The following is a 13747-nucleotide window of genomic DNA, read 5'->3' on the forward strand; positions in this document are numbered from 1 at the left end:
TAATTATACCTATTACAATTAGGTATGCTATATATAGAAAAAATATATAGACGGGCGCCTGGGTGGCTCAGATGGTTAAGTGTCTGCCTTCGGCTCAGGTCATGATCTCAGGGTCCTGGGATCGAGTCCCACATCGGGTTCCCTGCTCAGTGCAGAGCCTGCTTCTCCCTCTCCCTCTGCCACTCCCTCTGCTTGTGCTCTTTTGTCTATCTCTCTGTCAAATAAATAAATAAAAAAAATCTTTAAAAAAAAAAAGAAAAAATATATAGAACACATGATATATATCTAAATATATATGTATATATTCATCATGTTTTTTCTACATATCGTATATATATAAAAATATATCTTGTGTTCTTTTTTTTTTTTTAAAGATTTTATTTATTTATTTGACAGAGAGAGACAGTGAGAGAGGGAACACCAGCAGGGGGAGTGGGAGAGGGAGAAGCAGGCTTTCCGCCGAGCAGGGAGCCAGTTGCGGGGCTCGATCCCAGGACCCCGGCATCATGACCTGAGCTGAAGGCAGACGCTTAATGAGTGAGCCACCCAGGCGCACCTATATATTCTTTATATACACAGAAGACCATTTATATAGACATACATGACAGAGATGGAGAGTGACGGCAAGAGAGACATAAAGCCCCTGCAGGCAAAGGGATAAAATGTAAACAACAACTGATGAATTTAGGTAAAAAATATATGGGAATTTCTTCATCTGTTCTTGCAACTTTTCTATAAATTTAAATTGCATCAAAATAAAGCATTAAACATTTTTTTCCTGGTGGAACTTACCTTTGCCTGTTAGTGGCTGGGTGAGGCGTGGTATTTCAGATATATAGTAACAAATCAGTAAAAAATACATTATGTTAAGTGGTGATAAGTTCTCCAGGGAAAAGTAAAGCAGGGAAGAGGCATAGGGAGTGCCTGTGGGAAAGCTGCAATTTGTGTTTCATTTAAAAGATTTCACTTTTTAGAGCATTTTTGGGTTTACTGAAAAACTGAGCAGGAAGTACAGAGTTCCCATATAAATCCTCTCCTCCCAACAGATTCCCCTGTTACTCACATCTTGGGTTAGTGTGATACATTTGTTACAATTGATGAGCCGATATTAACACATTATTATTAACTGAAGTCCATAGGGTGCATTAGGGTTTACTCTTTGTATTGTACAATTTTATGGGTTTTGCCAAATGCATAATGTCATCTATCTACCGCTATGGTATTATATAGAATAGTTTTATTGCCTTAAGTTCCTGTTCTCTACCTATTCATCTCTCCTTATCCTTGAATCCCTGGCTATCATAGATCATTCTATCTCTGCAGTTTTGCCCTTTCCAGAATGTCATATAGTTGGAATTATACCACATGTAGCCTTTTCAGATAGCTTCTTTCACTTAGAAATATGCATTTAAGTTTCCTCCATGTCTTCTTGTGGCTTGACAGCTCCTTTCTTTTTATCACTGAGTACTATTCCATTGTACAGATGTACCCCAGTTTGTTTATCCATTCACTTATTGAGGAATAACTTGGCTGCTTCCAATTTTTGGCAATTGTGAATAAAGCTGCTAAAAATATACACGTGCAGGTTTTTGTGTGGACAAAAGTTTCCAATTCATTTGAGTAAATAACAGTGCAGTTGCTGGTATTGTAAGTCTGTGCTTAGTTTTACAGGAAAACTGTCAAACTACCTTCTGCAGTGGCGGTACCATTTTAATGAGCACAGGAGTTTTAACCTGCTGCGTTTCTGACCTGGGCCAGTTCACCCCTCCTTAGGCAACTTGATGGTCCCCTGACTCCTGGGAGGTCACTATGTTGATGCCCAACTTAGTGCAAACACCCAGTTGGCATAGGGCACTGCAGTCCAGAACTTCTGGGCTCAAGTGATCCTCCTGCCTCAGCCTCCAAAGTAGCTGGGGCTACAGGCGTGAGCCACTGCCCCCAGTGCTCCTGGCTGGACCATTTTGCATTCCTGCCAGCAGTAGATGGGAGTTCCTATTGCTTCACATCCTCACCAGCATTTGGTGTCGTCAGTTATTATTATTATTATTAGATGTGTAGTAGTATCTCATTTGTTTTAATTTGCATTTTCTTAATGACATATGATGTTGAGCATCTTTTCTTGTGCTTATTTGCCATCTGTATATCTTCTTTGGAAAGTTGTCTGTTGAGCTCTTTTGCCCACTTTGTTCAGATCTTTTGTCTGAGGGGTTGCCGTTTTAAATAGTGTGGTCAGAGGTCTCACTGAGACTTCTGAATGAAGATCTGAAAGAGTGAGGGAGCAAGCTGTTTGGAACGCTAGGGAAAGAGCATTCTCGGAAGAAGAATAAATACCTGCAAAGGCCTTGAATGAAGGGTGTACGTGGTATCTGCTAGGTTAGCAAGAGGTCTGTGTGGCATGAGGGAGTGGCCAAAGGGAGAGATGAGCAGGTAAGACCAGAGAAGCAAGGGGGTACAACTCAAGTGGCTTGTGGATCATTAGGCCTTTGCTTTCTCCTGAGTGAGACAGGAACCAGAGGATCTTAAGCAGAAATTGATGTAATCTGACTTCTGTTTAATAGGCTCATTCTGGTTGCTGTGTCAAAAGCAGACCAAAGGCAGGAAGACATAAAAACAAAAGAGACTGGTGAGGAGGCTGGTGGCAAGATCAGGGAAGAGGTGACGGTGACCAAGCACGTGGTGGTATTGATAGAAAGGATGAGAAGTGATTCAATTCTGCATATATTGGGAAGATACGGAATTTACTAATGGATTGGATGTGGGGGTGTGAGAGAAAGAAAGAAACTGAGCATAGTCTGTTCAAAGGTAAGCAGAGTTTGCAGCCAATGAAGCCAACTGTGCTCTTTCCCCATATGGGGGCCTGGTGTGCCATGGCTGCAAACAGTAGCTTCCTTGGTAGTGTATGAAGCCTGTTGCTTATAGGGCTTGCCCTAGGGGACCTTGGAGACAGAGCTTTCCAGTGTACATTCATGTCTGACCTCATGCTATCCCCAGTCTAGGCTCCGGACAGATATGTAAGGTGCCTTTGGAAAGCCACAGGGCACAGTGGCCAGAGTCCACATTGGCCAAGTCCTCATGTCCATCTGTGCCAAGCTTCAGAAAAGGGAACATGTAACTGAGGTCCTATATAGGGCCAAGTTTAAATTCCCTGGCTGCCAGAAGGTCCACATCTCCAAGAAGTGGGGCTTTGCTAAGTTTAATGGGGACAAATTTGAAAACATGGTGGCTGAAAAGTGACTCATCCCAGAGGACTATGGGTTCAAATACACCCCTAATCGCGGCCCCCTGGACAAATGGCAGGCCCCATACTCATGAGAACCTTGGGGCTGTCCCCTCCTTATTCATGCCCACTGATGAAGCCTACTTCCTGTCAACAATAACAAAGATAAACTGAGGTATATTAAAATTTTAGGAATTTATTTGAGCAAACATTGATTTGAATGAATCAGGCAGTGCCAAACCAGAAGCAGTTAGGAGCGCTCTACTGGCAGGAACTAGGGGCAAGTTTTTCATAGAGAAACAAAGCAAGGAAGTTATTTCATTGGCTGTCACTTAAGGGATGCAATATTTGGGAAAGCCTAGTTGGCTGTTTGTGATTGGTTGTTCTTCTTGACCTTGAGGCATTTGCAGGATTGACTCTGGTTTAGGTGTCAGTTTGCTTATGTAGGCTACCAAGGCATGGGAACCACCCTCAGTCTAGTGACCCTCTTGTTTGGTGACTCTAAGAGTTCTGCATTTCTTTTGTTTGTTTCTCCCTAAGCAACTGAAGAAGAGCATTGATTATGCTCTGTCATCCTAGGTGGGCACAAGGCCCTTTTTTCTCTCTTTTTTCCTGATCCTCATTCTCATTTCTTCCATATCCCTCCCAGGCATCCACCAGTATGCTTGAGACTTATATATTATTTAGAGCATTTTAAATTTACACTGGTTCCGTGCGATCGATTTTATTTTGTTTCTCACACTTTTTCCACTTGACACTATGTCTTAAGAGCTAACCACATAGCTGAATGTATTCCTGCTGCATTAATTCCGGCTGCTGCTTAGTTTCCCACTGAATGCATGCATTACACCTGATGGAGTTATATCGTTGACCACCACCCCCAGGTTGCTTCCAACTCCCTGCCACTGCAAACAATTGTGGGATGCACACCCTCAAACAGATTCTAGTAAAGACCTGTGTGCAAGAATCTCTGGAGTATATTCCCAGGAGTGTGATTGCTGGGACATATTTAGCTGCCTAACGACTGGTTGCCTTGGTTTACCATTGCAGACCAATAGCCTTTGAGGGAACCCTTCCTTCATATTCTTACCAATTCTTTTTTTTTTTTTTAAGATTTATTTATTTTAAAGATTTTTTTTTTAAATTTTATTTATTTGACATAGAGACAGAGAGAGAGGGAACACAAGCAGGGGGAGTAGAAGAGGGAGAAGCAGGCTTCCAGCTGAGCAGGGAGCCCGATGTGGGGCTTGATCCCAGGACGCTGGGATCATGACCTGAGCTGAAGGCAGACGCTTAACCGCCTGAGCCACCCAGGTGCCCCCTTATTTATTTATTTTAGAGAAAGAGAGAGAACAAGCAAGCACAGGGAGGGGCAGAGGGAGAGAAAGAGAGAGAAACTTTAGCAGACTCTGCACTGAACACAGAGCCTGACAGAGGGGCTTGATCTCACCACCCTGAGATCATGACCTGAGCCAAAACCAAGAGTCAGATGCTTAACTGACTGCACCACCCAGGGGCCCCCATATTCTTACTAATTCTTGATATTAAACTTTAAAATTTTTATAATGTGGTATCTCATTGTTATTTTAACTGCATTATTTGATTACTAGAGAGTTCGAGCTTGTTTTCATGGACTTGTTAGGCATTTATATTCCTCCTTCTGTAATTTGCCTATTCTAATTCTTTGTTTTTTTTTTTTTTTTAGATTTATTTATTTATTTGAGAGAGAGAGTGAGCACAAGCAGGGGGAGGGGCAGAGGGAGGGATAGAGGGAGAAGCAGACTCCCCACTGAGCAGGGAGCCCAACTCGGGGCTTGATCCCAGGACCCTGAGATCATGACCTGAGCTGAAGGCAGATGCCTAAACGACTGAGCCACCTAGGCGCCCCTATTCTAATTCTTTGTCCAGTTTTCTATTGGATTTCCTGCCTCTTGTTGATACACAGAAGTTCTCTCTATATTCTATTTTTTAAATTCTTTCTTAAAAGATGTTATTTATTTATTTATTTGAGAGATAGAGTATCTGAAACAGACTCTACACTGAGCACAGAACCCAATGTGGGGCTTGATCCCACAACTGTGAGATCATGACCTGAGCTGAAGCCAAGAGTCGGATGCTTAACTGATTGAGCCACCGAGGTGACCCTCTCTCTCTATTCTACGTATGAACTCCTTGAGTTTTGGAGGTGGCAAATATATTCTTCTAGGCTGTCACTTGCCTGTTAACTTTTTCTATGGTGTCCTGCTTTGAAAAGAAACCCAGTTTTTCTATACTGAAATCTACACATTTCTTCACTGATGGTTTGTGGTTTTGAGACTTTCCTTACTAACTCCTCCAATTCAAGGTCACAGAGATATTCTTCTACACTTTCCTTATCTTTATTGGTTTCCATTTCAGATTAAAGTATCTAATCTATTACAGTTCACGTTTCTATGTGGTATGAGGTTGGACTCCAATTGGCTTCTTCTCCATGGACTAAGACAGTTCTCCCAGCATCAATTCCTGAATAATCTACCTTTTCTTCATTGTTGGAGATGCACCTCTATGGTATATGAAGTTTCTATGTACATGTGGGTGTGTTTCTGGATCCCTATTTTGTTCCACTGATCTGTCTATTCCTGTGCCGGCATTAAGTGATTTTCATTACTGTGGCTTTATGATATGTGTTAATATCTGGTAAGAGAAGTCCTCCATCTTTGCTTTTCTTTTTCAAAATTGCCTTAGTTGTGTCTTAGTTATTCTTTGTATTTTTTAGACTCAGTTTGTCACATTCGTCTCAAAATCGTGCTGGAATTTTGACTGAAAATGTATGCTAGGTACGTGTTATTTTTAGAAGAACCTATAGGGGCGCCTGGGTGGCTCAATCAGCTAAGCGTCTGACTCTTGGTTTCAGATCAGGTCATGATCTCAAGAGTTGTGAGATCGAGCCCCGCATGCTTGAAGATTCTCTCCCTCTGTCCCTACCCCCACTCATGCGCCGCACTCTCTCTCTCTAAAATAAATAATAAGTAAATCCTAAAGGGAAAAAAAAAGAACCTATAGATTTCTACTGGTAAGCTATTCCATATGAACATAGTATTCTATGTTTTCTGGCTCTCTTTAATGCTTTATTAAGGTTTTTAAGATGATTTTTAGGACTCTTGAGTACGGAAATAATGACAGATATATTTAAAGATACATTTACAAGAGTATCGTGAATATTTAGAAACTATGTGTTCAATAATAAAGGAATGGTTAAAAATTTGCAAATACTTTGAAGTATGCGTTAACAGAACATTGCCTTAAAAAAAACCATACTTTGGGGTGCCTGGGTGGCTCAGTTGGTTAAGTGTCTGACTTAGCTCAGGTCATGATCCTGGGGTTCTGGGATCGAGCCCTACATCAGGCTCCCTGTTCGGCAGGGAGCCTGCTTTTCCCTCTTCCTCTGCCCCTCCCCACTGCTTGTGCTCCCCCCACCTTAAATAAATAAATAAAATCTTAAAAAAAACCCCAAAAAACAAAACAAAAAATACTTTCAAAGAATCTTTAATGACATGAGAAAATATTCTTGCTATAATATTGTATCATTAGTTAATGAGATTACAGAGACTTCAATTCTCTTTATTATGTATTTTTGGGTATATTCCAAGTTCTCTAAAATGAACATGCTTGATTTTTGTGATAACTGTGTTTTTCTTTTAAAAAGTTGGTGGAGACAAATAAGGTTTGCATTTGCCATCTGACTATTCAGGAACATTGGGAAAATGGTTTCTGACTCATCTGATGAGCTCATCAGGCAAGAAACGATAATGCATATGAAAATTTTCTAGTTTGACTGCCTGCCTGCCCCATCTGCTGGCACTCCTCACAGTTTGTTAGGCTACCTGACTCCCTCAGCTAAGCATGAATCAATGTAATTTCACACATTGGCTTTTTCATGTAACAAATATTTAATAATCTGCTGCTGTGTGCAAAGTGCTCTATTAGAGCCGTTGAAGACCAAGGGTCAAGTTAAAAATCCTCAGTCCCGAAGGGGCTCAGCATGGCATATTCAGACCCCAAGGGCTGCCTGGCTGTCAGGCCCGCCTCTGTGCTAACTCTCAAGTCTTCTCGGCTCCACGCGTTCCAGACTTTTTTCACCTTCCTCATGCTGTTCCCTCATTTGGAATTGCTTTCCTTCCTCGTCCACCTAAAAAATGCGACCTCACACATCTGTGAGGACTTTTCTGACCCTCCCACTTTCTCTGACGTTCTGCCAGCACTTCTGATGTGGCTCACACTTGGCATATTTTTTGCACATTCTTGTCTTTTTAGTCATTTTTCTAAAAAAAGGCTGACTGAGAGAAATGAAAGGTTCAAGAAGTAGTGGACTGTCCTCTGGGATCAGAAATAATGGTGCTTGAAAGATGGGCGTCCACAGTCAGAGGATGAGTTATTTTAGTTCACTGAATCAATGGAACAATTCCAGATGGTAATTGCATCCTGGTATGATCTCAAGAATGGGTAGCTGAATGAAATGGAATTAGCCATCACTGAGTTATCAAGACACTAGGACACTCCAATGTTAGAAGGGTTATCCACTATGGATGTTGAAGACTTCCAAGATGATGCCCATTTACCAAGTAGTCTAAGAATGTGAGCATGCAACGTAAGCAGATGTCAGAGATAGAATAACTCTCAAAAGTGGAGCGATACTTCAAGGACAGGGAAGGCCTGGAAGTGCTCTTGGGAATGAGGAAGAGATTAATCTTGCCCACCCCCCTTTAGGTACATCAGCTGCGAAAATGGCTAACCCTCACAACTAGGCTGCAGTGGTCTTAGACCAGAACCAGGCCTTCATTATGACTAAGGGATTTAGATAACGTTCCATGAATAAGGGATGCAAAGAAGCTACAAGGTATGGGAGGGAAAGAAACAGTAGAGTAATATGGGGATGAGGGTTTGGGGGGAATCTATTTTGGTTACTGGCCAATTTATTCAACATTGTGATTGATGCCTAGCATGATTGCACAGCTATAGAGTTGTTCCCTGTAACTCTGTGTTGCGTGGTCCCTGAGTCTCAAGCACAGAGATGAGGTCTGGATGCTGAGTCTGGGACATTTAAAGCTTTAGATGGTCAGTTGTGCACCTTATCTCTTAGAAACGTTAGGCTGATGTGAGCTGAAGCTTGGTAAATGAAGAATTTCATAGGGAAGAATTTCCTCACTCATCCATTTGACAAACCGAATAAATATGTTCCAGGCAATATGAGATACTTAGGGCACAGAGATGAATAAGAAAGGATCATTATCTTTGTGTCTGTGAAAAGTTTAGTGTAAGAGTGTGATGAGTGGACACAATGGAGTATTGTGGAGGGTTGCACGGGAGCGCACGGAGGGGCACATGCCCTGTTGGAGAAGATCAAGGAAAGCTTCTTGATTGAGGTCTTCACCGAGACTCAAGAGATGATTTGGATTTAGGCCAAGCTGGGCAGAGTGGAGGTGCTGGGAGCAGAGGGAGAAAAATGGGGGACAGTAAGCAAAACAAAAGCACACAGGCCAAGAGGCTTAGAATAAGGGGCCTGTGTGTAAGGAGCTGAGAATTTGGGGGTGAAATGGCTGATGGCTGGAGGAAGCATTTGCAGATGAGTCAGGTGCCCTGTAAGCCAAGTCTGGTCTTTTCTGTGAGGGTTCTGGTGTCATCAAGGATTTTTAAGTCAGGGAATGACATGATGAAATCATCATTTTAAAAAGTTCATTTGGTGGTGGTGTGGAGCATGAACTGGAACTTTCCTTTCTAATCACTCACAATAATTGGCACTGTAATCATAGCACTTCCTGTGGCCTGCTTTATATTAAGATATTTGTGTAACCTGTCTTCTCTACTATTTTATGAGCTCCCAGTGCCAGGGAGCCTATTTTATTCAAAGGCATAATATTCCATCCCATCACTTAGCATGTTCTTGGATCTACTAGTTTCTCAGTGAGTGTTCATGTGAAGATTAATATACTCTCTTGTAGACAATTATCTTTCATATTTTATCCTTGTTTCCTTCTTCCCCTGTCCTTATTAATGCCCCACACTCAGAAACCAACGTGGTCTGTTCTAGATAGGGGACCCAAAATCAAGTTAGATAATTTGGCAAAGATGTTTTTCTTTAATTTTGAATTTATGTATATAAAAAGTCTGCAAAAAGTAAGATACATTTAGTGTATATTATTGCCTTCATCAAAAGGAAATTATATAAAACTGGACTGCTTTGGAAAGCCCAAGATGGACGGTGTCTATGCTTTTATCCATCAGGCACTTGGAGAGAATGTAATGAAGTCATCCGTTTTGCTTGCAGGACAACAGTGGCTGGACATCAGGAAGAGGGAAGTAAGTGGGTTCTCTGGAGCTGAGCTGCTAAGACTCCTGAGAATAGTTCTGAGAAAGGGCTTAGCCTCTGCCTGAAAAATGGAGGCAAGGCGAGCACCCTGACAGGTAGCAGCAGCAGTGGAAACAACCGATGATATGAGGTGGAGAGAAAGGAAGGAGAGGGAAGATCTACTTGAGTAGGGCTACTGGCTCGCAGCCAGGCTCCCATGAAGTGGTGATGGCGGGGAGGGGCGCAGGGTATGCAAGGGAATCTAAAGACTGAGGCCATTTGGGGCGCCTGGGTGGCTCAGGCGGTTAAGCGTCTGCCTTCGGCTCGGGTCATGATCCCAGGGTGCTGGGATCGAGCCCCGCGTCCGGCTCCCTGCTCAGTGGAGAGCCTGCTTCTCCTTCTCCCTCTGCCTGCCATTCCCCCGACTTGTGAGCTCTCTCTCTCTCTCTGAAAAATGAATGAATAAAATCTTAAAAAAAAAAAAAAAGGGATTGAGGCCATTTGTAGTGACTGGGAAGGAGCAGGACAGGCTCAGGTGGTGGGGCATAGGATGGGAGATATCACCATCCCCTAAATGAGATTTCAGGAGAGAGCAGAGGGCTTGGACAAGGTAGGAAGTTCCCAGGGTGTGGGAGAAAGGATGCAGAGTGGCGTGGGGGGTTGGTGAGGCATAGGGCTGGTAGGAACAGCAGAAACCCCATCTTCACTTTATCCATGGGTTCTTGTGGCCCAGGGGTAATTACATCGTGACACAGAAACTAGAAGAACAGAAGGGAATTTGGTTATTGTTATATTTGTATCTAATTTGTATCTAGAATTCCATCATGGCTGATAGCATAAGAGGAAGCTTGTGCTCACTCTCCTGTATGAGAGAGCTGAGGTTTACTTCTAGCTTCTGGAATGGAGGTTTTAATACTAACAATAGCCAACATTTACTGAGCTGTTACTGTATGCCAGGTGTCACATGTAATTATCCCAACAACTTTCAAGTAGATACATCCTTTTACAGATGAGAAACTGAGGTCCAGAAAGATTTATTAACAGCTTGGAATGGTTGAGTCAAGACTTCAACCCTGACCTATGGGTGTCTGAACATGGCTCCTAAAGGCTGGGTTCTGTTGTGCCTTTTGTGCTCACATAGTCAGGAGTGGTCTCTGTCCTGTCCTGCTCGGTGTGGGCTTTGTTGTGTGCAAGGTGCTCTGACTTGAGACACAGGTTTTCGCTGGCTTCTCGAGGTGGGAAAGGAGAAGGCCTGGGATGCACTCAGCAGAGGTTCTGACTCGCATTGTCCTGAGGGGATCCCGTACCTCTGGGGACGGGAAATGGGCAGGGAGAGAAAATGGGAGGGTTTTGAGAGGAAACAATGAGAAAATCCCAGGTTGTAACTGTTCTCCCTGTAAGTGGTGTTCCAATAAACCCATCTAACTGTAGGGAACCCCTATCTTCATCTTGTCAAACTACCCCCGAACACACACACTCATTGCAAAATATTGATTGATGGCATTGTGTGAAATGGGAAGGCATGGAAGGGTTTTAAGCAGGAGAGTTTAAATTTTTATGTTTAAAAATAATCACTCTGGAAAAAAAAAATCACTCTCTCAGGCTGAGAGAAAAGCAACTCAAGATTTCTTAGAACCAACTCCTTTCCCATTCTCTGTGATCCAGGGTAAGGTGAGAGAGGAAGAACAAGTTCAATACCTCCTTCCTTCTACTGTCCCTTTGTTCAAGTTCCAAGATTTCCCAGAAAGCTTCTCTCCTTGCTCATTTCATCACCTTACCTGTCTCATTCTGGAATCTCAGCCGACTTTACCTTTACTGTGCACCCGCCCTATGGCCCTTAGGAACTTAACAGAAGGCTCAATGCAACAGTAAGCCATGCACTTGTATGGATGTGTCATTAGGTAAATATCTTATATCAGTGGTTTTAATAAAGTTTTAATAATCAGTGGTTTTAATATCCTAATCAGTCGAAGCATCTTGGTGCATAGTGCTTCAGTGGAGACAAGAAGGGGGATTTTCCCATAGGTTGTTGGGAGAAGATTTTTTTTTTTTTTTGAGATGTTTCTTTATCTTATTGATGACTCCTCAGAATAAACATAGCAAGAATAGGGGCGCCTGGGTGGCTCAGTGGTTAAGTGTCTGCCTTCAGCTCAGGTCATGATCCCAGGGTCCTGGGATCGAGCCCCGCATGGGGCTCCCTGCTCGGCGGGGAGCCTGCTTCTCCCTCTCCCACTCCGTCTGCTTGTGTTCCCTCTCTCTCTATGTCTCTCTCTGTCAAATAAATAAATACAATCTTAAAAAAAAAACATAGCAAGGATAGAAGCTAATGCACATGTGTACTCTTTATCTCATGCCTTTCACTATTCCAAGCACATGGATCAGTTATTCCTCAGTGCATCCTTCTGAAGTAGGTGCTATTACTGCCCCATTTTATTTTTATTTATTTTTTATTTTTTTAATTTTTTTAAAGATTTTATTTATTTATTTGAGACAGAGAGAATGAGAGACAGAGAGCATGAGAGGGAGGAGGGTCAGAGGGAGAAGCAGACTCCCTGCCGAGCAGGGAGCCTGATGCGGGACTCGATCCCGGGACTCCAGGATCATGACCTGAGCTGAAGGCAGTCGCTTAACCAACTGAGCCACCCAGGCGCCCTTACTGCCCCATTTTAAAGGTAAAGAAATGGAGGCATAACATCTAAATTAAATAACTTGCCCAAGATCCTTGGATAATAAATACTCTTGACCACTATGTCATGCAAAGAATGTGCCAATGTCAAGCAAGTTTTAGATATATATAATATTATATTACTTAATATAATAGAAATACACTTTAATATATAAAATACTATATATACTTAAATATAGTAGTAAAACCACATAACATATGATCTCTTTCTTAACAGATTTTTAGTGTACAATACAGTATTGTTGGCTATAGGCATAATGTATATCAGATCTTTAGAGTCTATTCATCCTGCATAATTGAAATTCTATATGGGTTGACTAGCAACTTCCCATTTCCCCCAGTCTTGCCCTGACAACCACAATTCTATTATTTGTTTCCATGAGTTTGACTATTTGAAATTCCCTCTTATAAGTGAAATCCTGCAGTATTTGTCCTCCTGTGGCTGGCTTATTTCACTTAGCATAATGTCCTCAAAGTTCATTCATGTTGTTGTGTATTGTAGGATTCCCTTCCTTTTTAAGGCTGAATAGGATTTCATTGTATGTATTACCACGTTTTATTTTATTTATTTATTTTTTTAAGATCATTTATTTATTTATTTATTTATTTTTTAACAGAGAGAGAGACAGTAAGAGAGGGCACACAAGCAGGGAGAGTGGGAAAGGGAGAAGCAGGCTTCCCGCCGAGAAGGGAGCCCGATGTGGGACTCGATCCCAGGACCCTGGGATCATGACCTGAGCCAAAGGCAGACGCTTAACGACTGAGCCACCCAGGCGCCCTGTATGTACCACATTTTAAAAATCCACTTATTGGGGTGCCTTGATGGCACAGTCAGTTGAGTGACTGATGCTTGGTTTCAGCTCAGGTCATGAACTCAGGCAAGGTTGAGAGATTGGCCCCGCCTTCGGCTTTGCACTCAGCACCGAGTCTGCTCAAGATTCTCTCTCCTCTACCCCACCCCTCCCCCACTCTCAAAATAAAGATTTTCTTTATTTATTTTGAGAGAGGGAGCATGAGTGGAGGGGAGGGGCAGAGGGAGAGGGTTCTGAGCAGGGAGCTGGACCTGGGCTCGATCCCAGGACCCCTAGATCACGATCTGAGCCAAAGGCAGACACTTAACTAACTGAGCCACCCAGGCTCCCCAATAAATAAATCTTAAAAAAAGAAATTTAGGGGGGCACCTGGATGGCTCAGTTGTTAAGCATCTGCCTTCGGCTCAGGTCATGATCCCAGAGTCCTGGGATCGAGCCCTACATCGGGCTCCCTCTCCCACTCCCCCTGCTTGTGTTCCCTCTCTTGCTGTGTCTCTCTCTGTCAAATAAATAAATAAAACCTTAAAAAAAAAAGAAATCTACTTAACTGCTGATGGACATTTAAGTTGTTTTTAGTTTGGCAATTGTAAATAGTGCTGCATTGGACCCCAGGATGCCAATAGCTCTTCGAGATATGAAGAAGTGTATGAAAAAGTGCTCAACATCACTGCTAATGCAAATCAAAACCACAATAAAAAAGAACCACA

At 42.5% G+C, this 13747-nt stretch overlaps 1 non-coding gene across 1 annotated transcript; it reads left to right on the forward strand.

Moving 5' to 3' along the window:
* The first annotated feature begins 2813 nt into the window (after positions 1-2813).
* On the forward strand, positions 2814-2949 carry LOC118014602. The gene has a single exon (XR_004680313.1). It is a non-coding gene; the product is annotated as a small nucleolar RNA SNORA70 (small nucleolar RNA).
* The last annotated feature ends 10798 nt before the right edge of the window (positions 2950-13747 follow it).

The sequence above is a fragment of the Mirounga leonina genome, unplaced genomic scaffold (assembly GCF_011800145.1).
Source record: "Mirounga leonina isolate KUSES-001 unplaced genomic scaffold, KU_Mleo_1.0 Mir_154, whole genome shotgun sequence".
Classification (NCBI taxonomy): Eukaryota; Metazoa; Chordata; class Mammalia; order Carnivora; family Phocidae; genus Mirounga; species Mirounga leonina.